Below are 16,071 nucleotides of genomic sequence, written 5' to 3'. Positions count from 1 at the left end.
CCTTGGGGCAGATCGGCCTAATGGAAATAGGCCAATCTGCCCCCAAGGGGAGCATAAATTGCCTAAAATAACCCCCCCAACCCCCCCCCCCCCCAGGAGAGCGGCCCTTGCCTGAAATTGGCACCAAAAAAAAATCCTTGGTGCCTAGTGGTTTCTGCCCCCTTTGGGGGCAGATCGGCCTAATAAAAATAAGCTGATCTGCCCCCAATGGGGGCAGAAATGGCCTAAAAGTAATGTTGTCCCCCGTGGAGAGACCCTTGCCTAAGGGGTCGCTCCCCACATTTAAAAAAATAAACAAAACAAAATAATTATCGCTGGTGTCTAGCGGGTTTCTGCCCCCTGTCCTAAAAATAATTTGGCTCCCTGGGGAGCGAGCGGCCCTTGCCCAAGGGGCCGCTCCCCTAATGTCAAAAACAACAACAACAATAAATCCCTGGTGTCTAGTGGTTTCTATTGGCCTAATAAAAATAGGCCGATCTGCCCCCAAGGGGGGCAAAAATGGCCTAAAATGTATTTGTCCCCTCCCCCCCAGGGAGCGACCCTTGCCTAAGGGGCTGCTCCCTTCATGTCAATTACCTGTAAAAAATAAATAAAAGGAAAACTCCCTGGTGTCTAGTGGGCATTTCTGCTGCCCGATCACGAAATGCTGAGAAAGACATCCAAGGAAAGGAAAGGCCTTTCTCGGCCCCTCAACGTGATCGAAGGAGAAATGCAAAAGCATTTCTCCTCTGATCCGCGCTGAGGGGCAGGCCTCTGATGAGGTCGGTGCGCGATTGCACGCAGACGTCATCAGACGCCACGGGGGAGGAGGGGTGGTGTGGCAGGGGAAGCGACTCCCCTTCCATCCCTGCAGTCGGGGGCTGAGCCAGGCTCCATGAGCTGGTCCCAGGACGTAACGGTTACATCCTTGGCGCCTCAGCGCCGCAGCTAAGGATGTAACCATTACTTCCTTGGCTGCGAAGGGGTTAAGTCATACAATATATTTTACAGTGTCAATTTGGTCACTGTCATAAACCACTCTTAATATTCTCATAATATCGAACTATAACCTCACATCCATCCTGCTTTCATGTACAAAACCATAAGTATCATAAATGTCACATACATAATATGATGTGTTTTATTTTGTTTAGTCACGATGTTCTCTTAATTTCTTTCTGCCGATTCAATCTGTCAAGCAAATATATATATTACCTGAATTGTGATTCCCATTTACAAAGATAATCCCTTCTAGTACAACTCTATTCAATCAATTAACATCCCCACATATAAAACTACTTCAACAGTGCTTCATCATTCATCTGTATCAACAGTATGTCATGTTTACACCCCTACTTCTACATTTTTAATCTACCAATTATCTTTGTACTTCTTCATCCTTAATAGGCAACCGTCACTTCAACAAGATGTTTAAAATGGGTGCACAGCACAATCCTAAAAAATTTACCAATTTAGAATCTATCACCTGATCTCACTGTATAGCCACAAGTGCCCTCCCACAGGACGCGTACGCTCCTTGCTCCTATAGCTCACTTAGTTACAACAATACGAAAACATTATCTTTGTACAACTTAATCCCCGCTAAGTAACAGTCACTTCAACAAGATAATTCAAATGGGAGAGCAGCACGCGCTTAAAGAATTTACCATTTTAAAGTCTATCGGCTGATCTCACGATATAACCGCAAGTGCCCTCCCACAGGACGTGTATGCACCTTAATCCAAGAAATTTGTTTGTTGCAACAATACATGAAACATAACTCATGACCCTATGTGCACAATCTCTTCCCTCATTTCACCGTTCTAATATGGGCATGTGCCCCCCACAAGACATGTCAGGGGTGTGGAATTTATTAAAATATCTACTTGTCCAGGGGACAGGTTGCTTCTCAGATCTACTTGTCCCTTTGGTGCCATGTAGTGTGGCGACAAATTATGGAAGCAATCTCATTATGTAAGAGTTCTGATAATAGCCTCTCTGATTATGCCAGGGCTACTACCATAATAGGGCTTGAATACTTGCAGTTTCAATCCCTACTGTAGAAATTTCCTTATTTTTGCCACCTTTCTGCAGATCTGCATACTGGGGCTGGAGGAAGCAGTAAGCAATAGTTCCAGGGCTGGAATGCCTTTGAGTCTGCAAACCTACTAACCTGCATGTTTTAAAGATTTTCACCAGCTTCTCTCTAATATTTTCCCATAATAAGAAAGGTTGGACATTTACTCCTGACAATGGCAGAATTAGAACTTCTTCCAGGGTTGGGAAGAAAGTGGCTGGAGGGAAAATGAACTTGCAGATGCTCAATAGATTTTCACATGAGCAAATCTACACATGCGTATTTACCCATGCTAAAATACAGTTCACAAATATTTTATAGGGGTACGACATATACCATGGGTGCACTTTTGTGACTTTCTTTAAGAATTTGGGGCCACATGTAGGTAGGTTCAGATTTGAATAATCATGAGGTGGGTCGCAATTTGCGACCCCCTTGCGAATAGCAGTCCTCACAGGGATGGTGGCCTGCTGGAGACAGCAGACCACCATGTCTGTGACTGCTTCCTTAAAGGAAAACGAGATGCATTACAAAAACGAAAAATGAAACGTTTTTGTTTCATTTTTTCAGAGCAGGCAGTGGTCCGCAGGACCACTGCCTGCTCTGAAAAAATGTTTACAGTGACATTCACAATGGGGAAGGGGTCCCATGGGGACCCCTTCCCTTTTGCGAAAGTGTTAGCACCCATTTGAAATGGGTGCAAACTGTGATTGGTTTGCGCCCGCATTCGCGGTCACAAAACAATCCTACATTGCACTGCGAGTCGCAATTAGGAAGGGAACACCCCTTCCTAATTGCGACTCGCAAACCCGTTTTGCAATTCGGTAACCAGGTTACTGAATCGCAAAACTGGGTTTGTGCATCGCAATGTGCTTTTTGCACGTCGCAAACAGCAAAAGTCGCTGTTTGTGACATGCAAAAAGCTACCTACATGTGGGTCTTGGTCCCTAATTAGGTCTGGTGTTAACAAAGACATTTTGTTTAATAAAAACTTCTATTTCTCTCTCTTTTGGCTGGCTTTACTGTGAGTGATTGCATTCTGCTCTTCCACAAGGAGCATATTGGCACACAAAGTAGTTTTGTTCAGTGTCAGGAACTACAGTGGCAATCGGTGACGTAACGAAACTGGAGGGTGCCCCTTTGCAAAGAACATGGAGGAGCCCCCTCTCCAGACTCACTCAGGGCAGGTGCTGTGCTAATGGGACCCCCTGGAGGGCGGCTGCGGGGCCTTTGTTATGCCACTGGTGGCAACGTGTGCTTTTAGAGTTCAAAAAATTTAGGTTTTTTTTTTTGGCAGTGTTTGTTACAATGTTGAGGGCCTGGTAGCTCCCACAACAATAAAGTGTTACAAAAGCCATGTCAAAACAAGACATGCATTGATGAAACTAAAAGACTTATAAAAATATGTCAGATCAGTTGGCTTTGTCAGTGTTTGTTTATTTTCATGCTTCCCATATTCGTGTTGAAAATGGTTACACTGATTTTCCATTAGAAATATTTTTGGGAAATACTAGCATGCATCAACACATTTTACTAAATGACACTTCATTTGCATCTAATCAGAGAGCATTCTGGGAGCATTATACTTAGCCTCATAGCCTAAAGTTTTCAAACATGTGTATACACAGCTGTTTTCTTTTTGTACTGGAACCAACGTTAGTAGTGAAGTGTGACCTTAAAACATTTATTTACAGCACTCACCCTAATAATCAAGGCTTTCAAATAATGAACCATAAATACAAGTTCGAACAGCATTATCTTTTGGAAACACATTACCTCAACTGCAGAGAGTTCCACTCTCTGTAAACAGGCAGCCAAAGGGTTTGTGCTGCAGAGGGTTGGGCCTACTTGTCCCAAGGACAAAGTAAACATAAAAACTTGTTGCCCTTGACCCCAAACAAGATGTCCCGGGCGTCGGGTGATAGGAATTCCATCATCCCTGCATGTACACACCTTGGTCAGGAGGCACAATTATTTCAACAATACAAATATATAAGTCTTGTGCCAATAGCTATGAACTCCTCCTTACCTTTCTACTTGTCACCAAGTTGTTGGACAAATGGGCTAGTGTTCTGGCAGCATCTTGGCTTACCAGCATTATCTGTGTCCTTCTCTTTACCAACATGTACAGTCCCTCTTCTAATGCCTGCTTCCTGCCTTACGGGAATTTGCAGTTCTGACCCAGACACCCAATGTCATGGGCGCCATCTTGGACTGTCCATCCCAATATGCCTGTATTTCCTCTCATTTATACCAGTATTACCATTTATTTATATCGCAAAAGTGTGAGCGTTATTCTACATTATATAAGATTACTATTACTCACATAAAATTGCAACACATTTTTAAACTTTGCACTAATAAATATCTACCTATATATAATTATTTGAATTGTTTATACTATTAAAAGCTTCAAATGTCAGAGGTGCCAAACTTAGACTACTTATGTCAATTTCACCTATATTTCCCATTGTTTATTTCCAATATATCTAGCTGTTTCTATTGTTAGGGGATGGTCATTTTCTTACATTATATGGTATTTTTTTAAACTTATAACATGACTAAGTCATTCACTACTATGTTGTCTGACATACAAGATTACAGAGGATAACAACCCCACAAATGGTATTTGCCATTTATTTTAGAAAAAGTAGTGGAATTCACCTTCGGTATTTAAACCCTTCTCTACTGTCCTCAATCTTGCTATCCATTTTGCTTCAGCCTGCCTTAGAATAAATTCATATTCTCCCCCTCTTTTCGCAAAGTTAACACTTTGGATGTCATGAAATGTAAAATCCAAATTCTCAGAGTGATTCTCTTTCATGTGTTGACAAATTAGACTCTTAATGTCCCCATTTTTTATTGGTCTCCGATGTTCCTGAATTCAAAGTTAGAACATCCTAAAAGTGCTACCCACGGATACCAATTTGCAGTTACAGATAATAGCGTAGACAGCATATGTACTATTACAATATATAAATACATTTATTTATAAATAAAATATCTCTTGATGGAAGTATATGAGAAATCTTTTAATTTATATGGGGTATGCCTGCAAATCCTGCAACCAGAACAGTTAAAATTATCTTTAGGTTGTCACGGTAACCAATTGGTCTGTACCTTAGGAGACATACAATTGCTGGAAACCAAACTACCAATGGTGGGATCTCTTCTAAATGTTAGTATAGGTTTCTCTGTAAGTATATTTGTGAAACTCGATGCTCCTCTCATTAGCTCCCAGTGTTGATGAAGAATCCTACAGATTTCATAATGTTGTAAATTGTATGTGGTTATGAAAGACACCTTTCTTTCTTCCAATATGCATCTTCTTCTGTTAGGTGGCACTTCTCCTAATATATCTTATTTTCAGCCTTATTCAAGATACTGTTATCATAACCACATCTTTGAAGCCTATTTTTTAGTTCTTGGTTCTCTCTAGTGCAGTCTGAACCTTCACTACAGTTACTCCTGTTTCTCATAATTTCCCCATAAGGAATGCTGTTTATGACATACTTAGAATGAGCACTATCCACTCTCAGTATGCTGTTGGTTGCTGTTGCTTTTCTAAAAAGTTTATTGCATTTCTTCTTCTCTCCTATGAACAATTCAACATCCAGAAAAGTTATTTATTTGTAACTATAATTGATAGTGAATTTCACATTAAGCATGTTGTCATTTAAGTAGTTAAAACATTCCTCCCACACGAGGCTGTTCAAATAAGCAAAATATCATCAATGAAGTATCCCCAAAAAACATATATTTTGGGTCCACTTTCCTGCATATGGGACCAGACATGCATCCTCTCAAACCACCTCATCAAGAGGTTCGCATATGAGGGAGAAAATCTGGTCCACATAGCTATCCATTGTAACCATTGATACCAGTCCCCATCAAACAGGGAAAAGTTGTTATGAAGAATAGGTTCCACCATCTAAATCAACATTTTTGAGTGCTCCATATAACTTGCACTTCTTGAATTTAGGAAGCACTCCATGGCTTTCAAACCGTGATTATGTTGAGTGCAAGTATATAAACTCTCTACATCTAGGGATACAAATAGAACGTTCTCTTCCCAGTTACTGTCCTCTAGTTTATTAAGTCTATCCATTGTATAATGGATATATGAAGGTAGGTTTATCACTAATGGTTTCAGGAACCGATCCACATATTCAGATATAGTTTCTCTGTGGGTTTATCTAAACCAGATATTATGGGTCTACCCTGGGGAAAGGTCTCTCCCTTATGCACCTTTGGTAAGATATATATAAAAAGGCTCCAGGGCAATGTTACCCTCAAGTACTTCATCATTTATTGTCAATAGAGAGTGAACATCTTTGACATCAGCAATAGATCAATCTGATATGGAGGATGGAACAAAATGCGTGGAAGAAAATGGTGAGTAATATACGGAATCCTAGGCAATTTTTTATTGAATAACTTCTATCATGCTATCAAAATGGATGTGGCTTAACATAGAGTTTTAAATTTTGATCAATATATGATCTACTGAATTAATTAAGGAATTAAGGAGCTCACCTTGAGGTTAGTTATATTAACCTCCATTAAACATGACCTGCATGTTCGAAAGGATAGAATATATTGTACCCAACCCAGACAACTGAGCCACTGACAGCAGAATCTCTGGAATGTTATTTTAATATAACTAGTTGATTCTCACTTTTAGATGGAGGAGGAATGGGCCATCCTTCTAGGACATTACAACCAAACACTCTGGATAAATGTAGTATATAGGGACAATTAAGTACTGAAATAGAACAATACTTCTGTGAAAAAGAAAGTACAGCCACTGATACCTGCACCAAGTGGGAATCATTTAAACTTGTTATACGAGGCCTGTGTATAAAAGCAGCTAGTGGTATGCATAAGAACATACTGAAAGAACTCAAACAAATAGAAATAAGACAAAACGAAATGGAAGGAAAAAAGAATAAAGGGGGAATAAACCACAGACTGACACTGTCCCTGACAAGTTAATGTCAACAGTTTAGATAGGCTTACAGATATTAAATGTGGAGAATATGCTTTATGCACGCATAGTGAGGGAGAGAAAACAGGTAGGTTTTAGCCAAACTAATTAAGAATGAAGATGTCTGTGTCCGATCCTACAAATAATGAACCAAAAAGGGAAATAGAATGCACACAATGTACAATAATTAGATAACTTTATACGTTTTACATAGTATGTTAGGATTGCAATGACCAAGTCTATTGAAAATCATCTGAATAAGGCTACTCTACATGTACTAGCTACTGAGGAAAGAGAATCTCTTTCAACCCCCATTGATGTAAGGAAATTAATATAGCAATCATGCCCCTGACAAATGGCAAGACACCATGGATCGATAGTGTCCTGGCAAAGTTACTTAGGCATTTGTAATCACTCTTGCTGCCAAACGGGTGACAGAGTAGGATACTGCATTTTAGGCAGGAAAACTGTCCCCATCAGCTAGGAATACATTATAAGTACTGATTTACCAAAACAATGTATGGTGATACAAGCCTGAGTAGAACTGTGGCTAATCGGACTGTGGAACACGACCAAACTTGTGCACCGAGATCAGAATGATTAGTTCTCGGCTGGAGCATTTCGGCTAAAATTAGGAGGATGTTTTGTCACATAGAGCTGATCTAACTTTGGACACTTCGCCAAGCGGTAGTGTAGATTGATGAAAAAAAGGCTTTTGACTCAGTTAACTGGGTCTACTTGACAACAGTATTCAGTAATATCAGATCTGGAGTTAGCATGAGGTGCTGGATCTCTTTGCTCTACACAAACCCAACAGCCAGTGTCCACCTCAAACCCACTCAAAAATAAGAAAAGCACAAGACAGGCTTGCCCTTGTCTCCCCTTATTTTTGATCTAGTAATAGATCCACTTGCCTGCATACTGAGAGGTAGGGAAAAGGTTGGGTATAACATTCTATGGAATGCAGCATAGTGCCCCTTTGTATGGGGATGACTTTTTAGTCTACGTGGGAGATATGGGCACAGTATTGAGGTCTCTGGCGGAGGCACTGGCCGAGCATAAGAAGGGGCTGAGTCTGAAAGTTAAGTAAGGGAAAAAAATGCAGCTGTCTAGTGTGGAGGGAAGCATGAGCATCCCAACATTACCCTACGAAATAAAGGTGTGAATCAGTTACTGTCAAACAAATGGGTATCAAGGTATGCTCACAGATGTGAGACGCAATAGGAGGGAACATAACAAAAGCAATACCAACACTTAGATGGATTGTTTGGTTCTGGACTACTGAAACACTTTAAAAGATGAACCGAACTGCCCTGACAAAATTGCTGATTCTCCCCAGACTTTTGTACTTCTTTGTTAATCTCACAGCCAAGGTGCCTTTCTGACTATTTAAAGAGATTTATTGGATTTTAGCTGAACCACTCTGAAAAATGGAAGTAGAATAGCACTTGGTGGGCCTGGCCGTGCTGGATATTGAGTTTTACTATTGGGCAGCCCACACACTGTGGATCTCGCAACGGTGCACAGATCCCGAGGCACAGGAGTCAAGCATGGCATGGGCTGGGCTACCAATCAAGGAATTTGTACTAAGGCTGATAGAGCGCAAGACCAAAGTGAGTGAACAGACAATTCTCATTGGAATAGCACTGCACTGTTGGAAAACTAAGTCTCATCAGGGCTGATGTAGATATACCATGTGACCCCGGCATATCAATCAATACTGAACTTGCCAGGTTTGACAGAACTGCAAAGTGAGAGTAGACTCAAATGTATGGGCGAGGGTTAACAGGCTAAAACATTTATACTCCAGGGGCATGATAAGGGGCTTTCCAGACCTCATCTGCAATGATAATATATATAAGGGACAATTCCAAACATCCAAAACAGTGGATTTGCTTAAGCAGGTTACTATTAGATAGGAGGAAAAACCACAGGCCCTTGTGGTACTGGACCAGGTAAAAGATGGGGAATGGCAAGTGACTGGTGAAGCTGCTATACAAGACTATTCAGTTGGAAACAAAAGCTAAATTAACCCCTTCAAGGGAAGGATGGTCTTCAGACCTAGACAGAGATTGCAAGGATACAGACTGGACTCTGATTCTTTCGTATGTACCCAAGATGTGTAGAAAAGCCAGGTTTAAGCTACTTGCAGCAGAATACACTTCACATAGCCTGCAAAATATATGTGCTCTTTAGTGCCTAGGGCACCAGATGTATACTAGATGACGCAGACACACTACATAGACTTGCCCAAGAATACATGAATACTGTTCAACAAAATTGTGATGATAGAAACCGTTGCATAGAGAACAACCTTACTTCAACCAGAATGTTGCATTCTAGACTTGATGCCTTTTCTGGTTTTCTGGATCAGGTGATGCTCATAGCCAAACAATGCGACGTCATGAAATGAAAATATACAAAAGCACACACAGAGAATAGGTGGAAAGCAGGGGAGGTTCACCTGGCAAAGCCTGAGCTAGAAGCATTACATATAGACAAATAGAAGAGCATATCTGATGGAAGGTCGACCCGAGCCCTGAATGAGCTACTGCTGAAACTCTAGCATGAGGGGGCCTCTGCAGACCTAACTGTTCTACAACAGGCCTAGACTGAAACTTTAATTCACCCTGAACGGAATTACTGAAGGCACACAGAGCAAACCAAAGACATTTAAAGCAGGACTTTCTCCAACTACTTCCCTACTACTTATTCTTATATTGTGATCTTCCCTTCCTACTCGGACCCTTCCTCCACGTTTTATCTCGATACCCCTCTTGAAATCTGAATTGCAACTTATTTAGCATTAGAGCTTACGATCTCGCACCAATTTAAATTGATGAGCATGATTGACCACCTGGCTCAGGGACTTTTGGTACAGTTTTAGTTAGAATGATTAGTTCTTTCTTAGAAAGTGAATTATTGCTTGGAAGCTTCTCGACAGTGATGCGATTCTGGACCAATCTGTTATGCCATGATGTTATTATCATATAGTCAACCGACGGCCTCCTACATGCAGTAGGCTCTCAGGTCTCTACACAAGGTCTGTCCCGGCGACCAAATACAGTGGAGCACTATGCAAACTCATTGTGCAGAAAGCAACTGATGCAGTTGCAGCTGTAAATGAGGGAGGAATGTGGCAAATGCAATTAATACGTTCTATTTAATTTTGTAAACAATGATGTGTTAATGACATTATTGTGTGTATTGTTAAATGAAAAAGCAATAAAAAACTTTCTTTAGAAATAACTGTGAAGCGGTTTGTTGTGTATTAGTACAAAATGACTTACTGCCAATGAGCAGAAATTCCTTAAAGTCCTCTTTCAAGAAATAGACTGACTAGCAGAAAGTCCAATGTGCATTTGTAACAAATTCTGAAGAAAAGAAGAGCTTTCATTTCAAAACAAGGATGGTGCAGTGGAGGCACGACTCACTTCATACAAACTCTCTGCTGCACCATTTTGCAGCAAAGCTCGCCGAATGTTTACCAGAGAAAAAGCAAAAGTTGTTGTATGAAGAAAGGTTGACAAGTGGTGCTGACTATGCAGCTATGGGTGTTTACTGCTGTTCTTTAGCCTCTTCCTGTGACCATTTTTGCGCCCCTTTCTGCTTACTGTGCTCTTCTACCTTGCCACGTCTTTACCTGGACCTTTGCCAGGACCCTGCACTATCCTCAGTTGTGTTCCAAAAATAATCTAGCAACTTCTGTGCAGCCATCTGCTGGAGCAAGATACTTGAGTAGGAACTACATCATGAGTGCATCACCTCTGAGGAACCCCCTGCCTCTAGAGCACTAACTACCTGCTTAGGCAATGGCCACCGCCTCGACTAGATCTCAAGAATACTCCTGATTTGCTACCTGCCCTAGAACGTTTAGTCGCTACACGCTCTTACCATGTACTGTTCCATAGTCAAAGATGTGTTTAATGGACCAAAAACAAAAACACACAAAACTGAAAACAAAATATCAGGTTGGACAACACAGTGCAGTAACCAGCTAAGTAGACAATTGTCTCACGAAATACCATAAATTAGAGTGACCAGATTTTCCAGACCAAAAACTGGGACATTACAAAGACATACAACTAGAACTATATTTATAAGCTTCTACTACATTGGCCTCGCTTATAACGTAGGCAGAGCGAAATTACTGCATGCCTTTATTTCATTCAACCTAAGTGGTTTGGTTTCTCCCCAACCACCTAGGTTTGGGAGGAATAAATATGTTTCTGGTAGGTGAAACCCACTGGAAAAAACTGCATTCAACTATGGCTGCAGCAGCTTCCAAGTCCTATTATACTTTTTTCTGCTAGAAAAATGCTTCTTATCTTTCCCATGGTATCCCCAACCCCTGCCTCAACCTCCACACACCACTAGGCCTTCCCATAGCTTTAACACTTGCTCACAGCAGATGGAAAATGTATCTGATAAAACCCTAATGGGGGTTTACTCATAACTGCACGTACTTGTGCAAAATTACAGCTCAGTAACAGTAAAATTACATGTGAGTATCTACACTCCAGTACTATGCATCTTATCAGCACTTTTTGTTTTAGAATAACCGAAAAGCTAGAGACAACGTTACAAACATATGACAATTATACTAATAGTGACACTCATTGCACACCTTTAAACAGGTACTTATATGGTAATTACGGAGTACATTAAATGCAAATGCTCAGATCCATATCAAATTTCCATTTAAGTCATGGGAGATTTATGGTTCTGAATGTTCAGTGGTTGTTAACCTGGGAACCCTGTGGATCCGTGAAGCCTTCTGAGGTGGTCAACGACTGCTTAGAAATTTAAATAATATTAACAGATTAATAAGGTGTATGTAAAAAAGAAGCAAATTTTAACTGTTTTTTAGATTTGTTTGTGAATCAAATATAATATTTCATAATTGTAATACTTTTTTTTTTTTGCAGTTTTATATAGCGCGAACTCGACCCGAAGATATTGTAGCACTTTACATGAACACCAGTTACATGACACAAAGGCAAATTCATTTTTTTGTAGGGCAGACTAAGTGACTTGTCCAGAATTACAGGATGTTGCGCAGACGAGAGACTCTAATGGGTGGTTCCCCAGCTTCAAAGTCGGCAGATTGTTACGCCACATCCACAGTTGTTTGATGAATGTGTCTTTGTTTTATGTGTATTGTTTTGCAATAAATTGAAAATGCTTAGCCAGGGTCCCCGCCTTCCAGTAATGAATCAGTAGGGGTCACAGAGTCCAATAATGATTCAGTGGTTCCCAGCACTTAAATGGTTAAGAAACACCGAGCCAGCTCATTTTTTAATAATGCCTGATCTGCAAGTCACAAAAGAACTTTTTAATATTGTTTTTGAAATGGCATGTGCCACAGAACAAAGGCATGCTGTGTGGCATGTTACATGTCAAGTTCAGCTGCTACTCCTTCTCTCATATTAGGTTGAGAGAGTGGGGCATTTGTTTTGGGAAAAGAGATGCTTATATTTTAAACGCTGTAAGAATGATCATAAAGAGGGTCTGATTTAAGAGCGGCATTTCAAGTGCAGAGCTCTGGCAGACGAGACCCTCCTCAAAACCAGGACATATATTTTCTTTGGAGAAAGCTATTGAGACACGAGGACACACAACCAAAAACCGGGACTGTAGGGAAAATCCGAGACATCTGGTAACCCTACCATAACTGGACCTACAGAGCTGCTCAACGCTGCCAGTCTACTGAAAACCATACAATGCAAGTCTTTCTCTCACTTTTTCATCCAGCACAGTTTCCCACAACACAATACCCACACTTCAGTCATCATGGAAACACTTCCCACTTATGATCAAAAATCAGGGATAATACCCTTCCAACCATTCACCCTACATGGCTTAGCATACTGCCCAAGTATTTTAAAGCCCCACCCGGGGGTAGTAAACTCTATATAAATGTTGAAATACAATACAATGCACTGATCTGAATTGGGCCCCTCTTAATCTTAAGCCTGCCTTTCAATGGTCCTTGCACTGGTTGACATCAGGCCACGCACTGCTTTCTACCGCCTTGATCTGGAGTTACTCCCTGCCCTCTTCAGTCTGCCCATGTGTCATCTTAGTTTATCACCTGTGCAGACTCGTCCTCTGAACCCTAAATTGGCTCTCAATTGTCCTCAGGATGTACACTTGATCCTCTGAACTTGCCAATTTAGATCCTACACTGCCTCTTTCCCCTTGGACCCTACAGAGCTCTCTCACAAACGCAAGCTAATGGCAATCCTTTTGGCTTTTATCACAGCTTTAAGTGGGCTAGGTCCTAATGGTGCTCAGCACCGCCAGTTCGAAAAAACAGGTGCAAAGACTGGTTCCTTTCGGTAGGGTGACCAGACGTCCTGGATTTGCCCACACAGTCCCAGTTTTTGAAGGAGTGTCCTGGTGTCCCCACACTTTCTTCTAAAACCAAAAAATGTCCCGGTTTTTAAGGGAGGGTCGGGTAAGCCTGCTCATTGATCACGGTATTGTGCAGGCTCACGTTTCAACCGGCACTCTCAGAAACCGGGGACAGAAGTTCACTGGTTGAAACTCTCCTGCTGTATTGCCTCGCCTCATTCAAGCAGCACAGCAGGATTTAATGAGATGGAAGTCAGAGCCAGCATACGTGAAGGCTGGGCCAACCAGCTTGACCCAGCAGCTCTACATAGAAAGGGGAGGGATTTTATATATATATATATATATATATATATATATATATATATGAGATGCCTTGTGACCTAATAGGACCTTTAGTCCTATGTCTATGTCCGTCCCGGTTTTTCTTGCTGAAAATCTGGTCACCCTATCTTTCGGGCTCTCCGTTTTTGCTCTCATCCTCGGAGTGAAAAAAGTATCTTACCACCCTTCATGACTTTGATGCAACTTCAGGAGACTCCTTACAGTTCTTTCACAGTCTCATCATTCCAGAACTGAGTCAATTATGAAAGGACAGGGAGAAGCAGCTACATATCAGTCGGGAGGCACTTTATGCTATGCACAGATTTTTACCTTGCATGCTTTTAAGCCACGCCCTAATTACAGCGACCACGCCCCTTTGAGAGACGAATACCCCGTGTTTTCATCCCACTTAAAGCCTTGGCTTTTATGCTGTGAAAACACATACACCAGTCTTCACTCGCATACAATAAAGGTACGGCAATGGCAGCAACAATGTAACATTTACTAAATGTGAAGAGAAACATTCTTACTGCTAACCATTTAACCCCTAGTAACTCAAGCTTCCAAAGCTGTTTTCAATACAGAAACATTTACACTGTGCGTTATCATAATTTGAGGCTAACACAAAAACAGTTTCCACCATCAAAGTCTACGCTGACACTCGGGAGTATGGATTTCAAGTGGCATATTTTAGTTCAGTTCATAAAATAATTCCAAAATCTGACCCTTCAAATTTCAATGGACATTTCAAGATAGGCGTGCGTTTCACGCCGCATATAAATAACCCTCCCATTAAGACAGGATGCTCCTGAATGCGACGGGTCTCACCTCCCAATAGATGTAAGGTGATGGTAAAATTCCTGTTTCTTTTACTTTGTTTCCGTCCTGAACCGGCACTAACATACAAATCGCTCAACTCCTCCCATAAGGGATAGCTCAAATAAGCAATCGGCGCGCTGACTTATACTGACTGACAGGCGCGTGGGGGCAGTGCGGTCCTAAAAATTGTACCATTGGTAGAAAAAAAGGCCACGTTATTGAAACAACGTCCTTCCGTAACCCGGAAGAAACCGCCCAGTTGGCCCGGAAAAGGCCGCCCCACAAATGATCGGTAGGGCGGACGCGAGCCGTTACTCCAGGCATAGAGGGTTTGGGGTTTACGACGCACACTTGTCTCTGCTCTCTTTGTGGTGTAAGGATCCATTGGACACACCGACCCCCAGAGGGTTGGAATCTAGCACTGAAGCATAGATAATTAGTCGCAGTCTCGTCTCAGGTTCTGTCTATGAGGATGACGATGGGGAAGTGATTCTAAGATTTTTAGGTGTCACATGTTCATGTTTTTACCGTACGCATGTGTGGTACATTATGTGTGATACTTTGAGTGACACTTTACAGAATAACAGGGAGAGAAACCACAGGGGACAGGAATGAAAGAGATGGCACAGGTCGAGGGGGTAAAAGTATAGGGAGAGCCCCGAGGTGCATGGGCCAAAAGTGACATTGGTCAAAGAAGTGGGCGACATTAAGGAAAAGAACAGAAAGCATAGGAGGAGACCATGGACGTCATTTAGGGGTCGCAACTGTGACCCCTGGCTTGCCCCTTGCTATCCCTGCCTCTGCCTTTGTGACCCCTGGCCTCAGAGGTGCCAAGAATACTGAGGCAGCCCACATTCCATATTTTTATCACATTTTACTTTATAGTAATAGTAAATAATATTCTATTATTCGCTGTTAGTGTAATAAAACATGGAGCACATTTAGCTAGCACACGACCTTTGGTGGCAGCTGTAGTAAAAATATTTTTAAATGTATGTTGTGTTTGCTTCTGGGTTATAGTGTATTTTTGTAAGATGAGACCATGTGTGTGAGCATATATCTAAATGAATAAGAATGTGTGTGTATGCAAAGACAATGCTGCCCCGAATGTGCTGTGATGTCTTACATCAAAGGGAGAGAAAATAATGCACCATATCTACTGAGATATCATGTAGTGTTTCTCTACTTGTGCACTGGCGCACTTTTGTCAGAGGCCCGCCAACTCACACACCCTTGTGCCATAGTGCCAGGATATGTGTGTTCTCTGAAGCATAGGTTTTGTACTGGAAGGGGTACATTCCCACTTTGGCTTTTTCTACTTTGGATGGGTGCTGTCCTTTCTAGCAGTCATAAGATTTTGGTGCAAATTCCTCTCTACCAATGTTTGTAGACAGGGATTTGGATCAAAGCCCCTAGGTGAGTGCATGGGAACGCCCATGCAGCATCAATGGAACAAACACTTGATGCAAAATAAAGCAAAGGAGTGTATAGTGCAATTTTGCGTATCTTTGGGGTACTATCCAATGCAAAT

General features: G+C 41.5%; 1 protein-coding gene across 2 annotated transcripts in view; it reads right to left on the bottom strand.

Annotated features, from left to right (window-relative positions):
- The window catches only part of SLC36A4 (solute carrier family 36 member 4), an 820,425-nt gene extending 805,754 nt beyond the window's left edge, over positions 1-14,671 (bottom strand). Inside the window, exon 1 of one of the 2 annotated variants that reach the window (XR_011194611.1) lies at positions 14,550-14,646. The gene's annotated coding sequence lies outside the window, so the exon portion shown is untranslated. Of the gene's footprint in view, positions 1-14,549 lie in introns of both variants that reach the window. The other variant, XM_069202450.1, reaches the window with a different exon arrangement.
- Between the last annotated feature and the right edge of the window lie 1,400 nt (positions 14,672-16,071).

The sequence above is a fragment of the Pleurodeles waltl genome, chromosome 8 (assembly GCF_031143425.1).
Source record: "Pleurodeles waltl isolate 20211129_DDA chromosome 8, aPleWal1.hap1.20221129, whole genome shotgun sequence".
Lineage (NCBI taxonomy): Eukaryota > Metazoa > Chordata > Amphibia > Caudata > Salamandridae > Pleurodeles > Pleurodeles waltl.
Note: the sequence above shows the minus strand (reverse complement) of the source record. Positions and strands in the feature narration are given on the sequence as shown.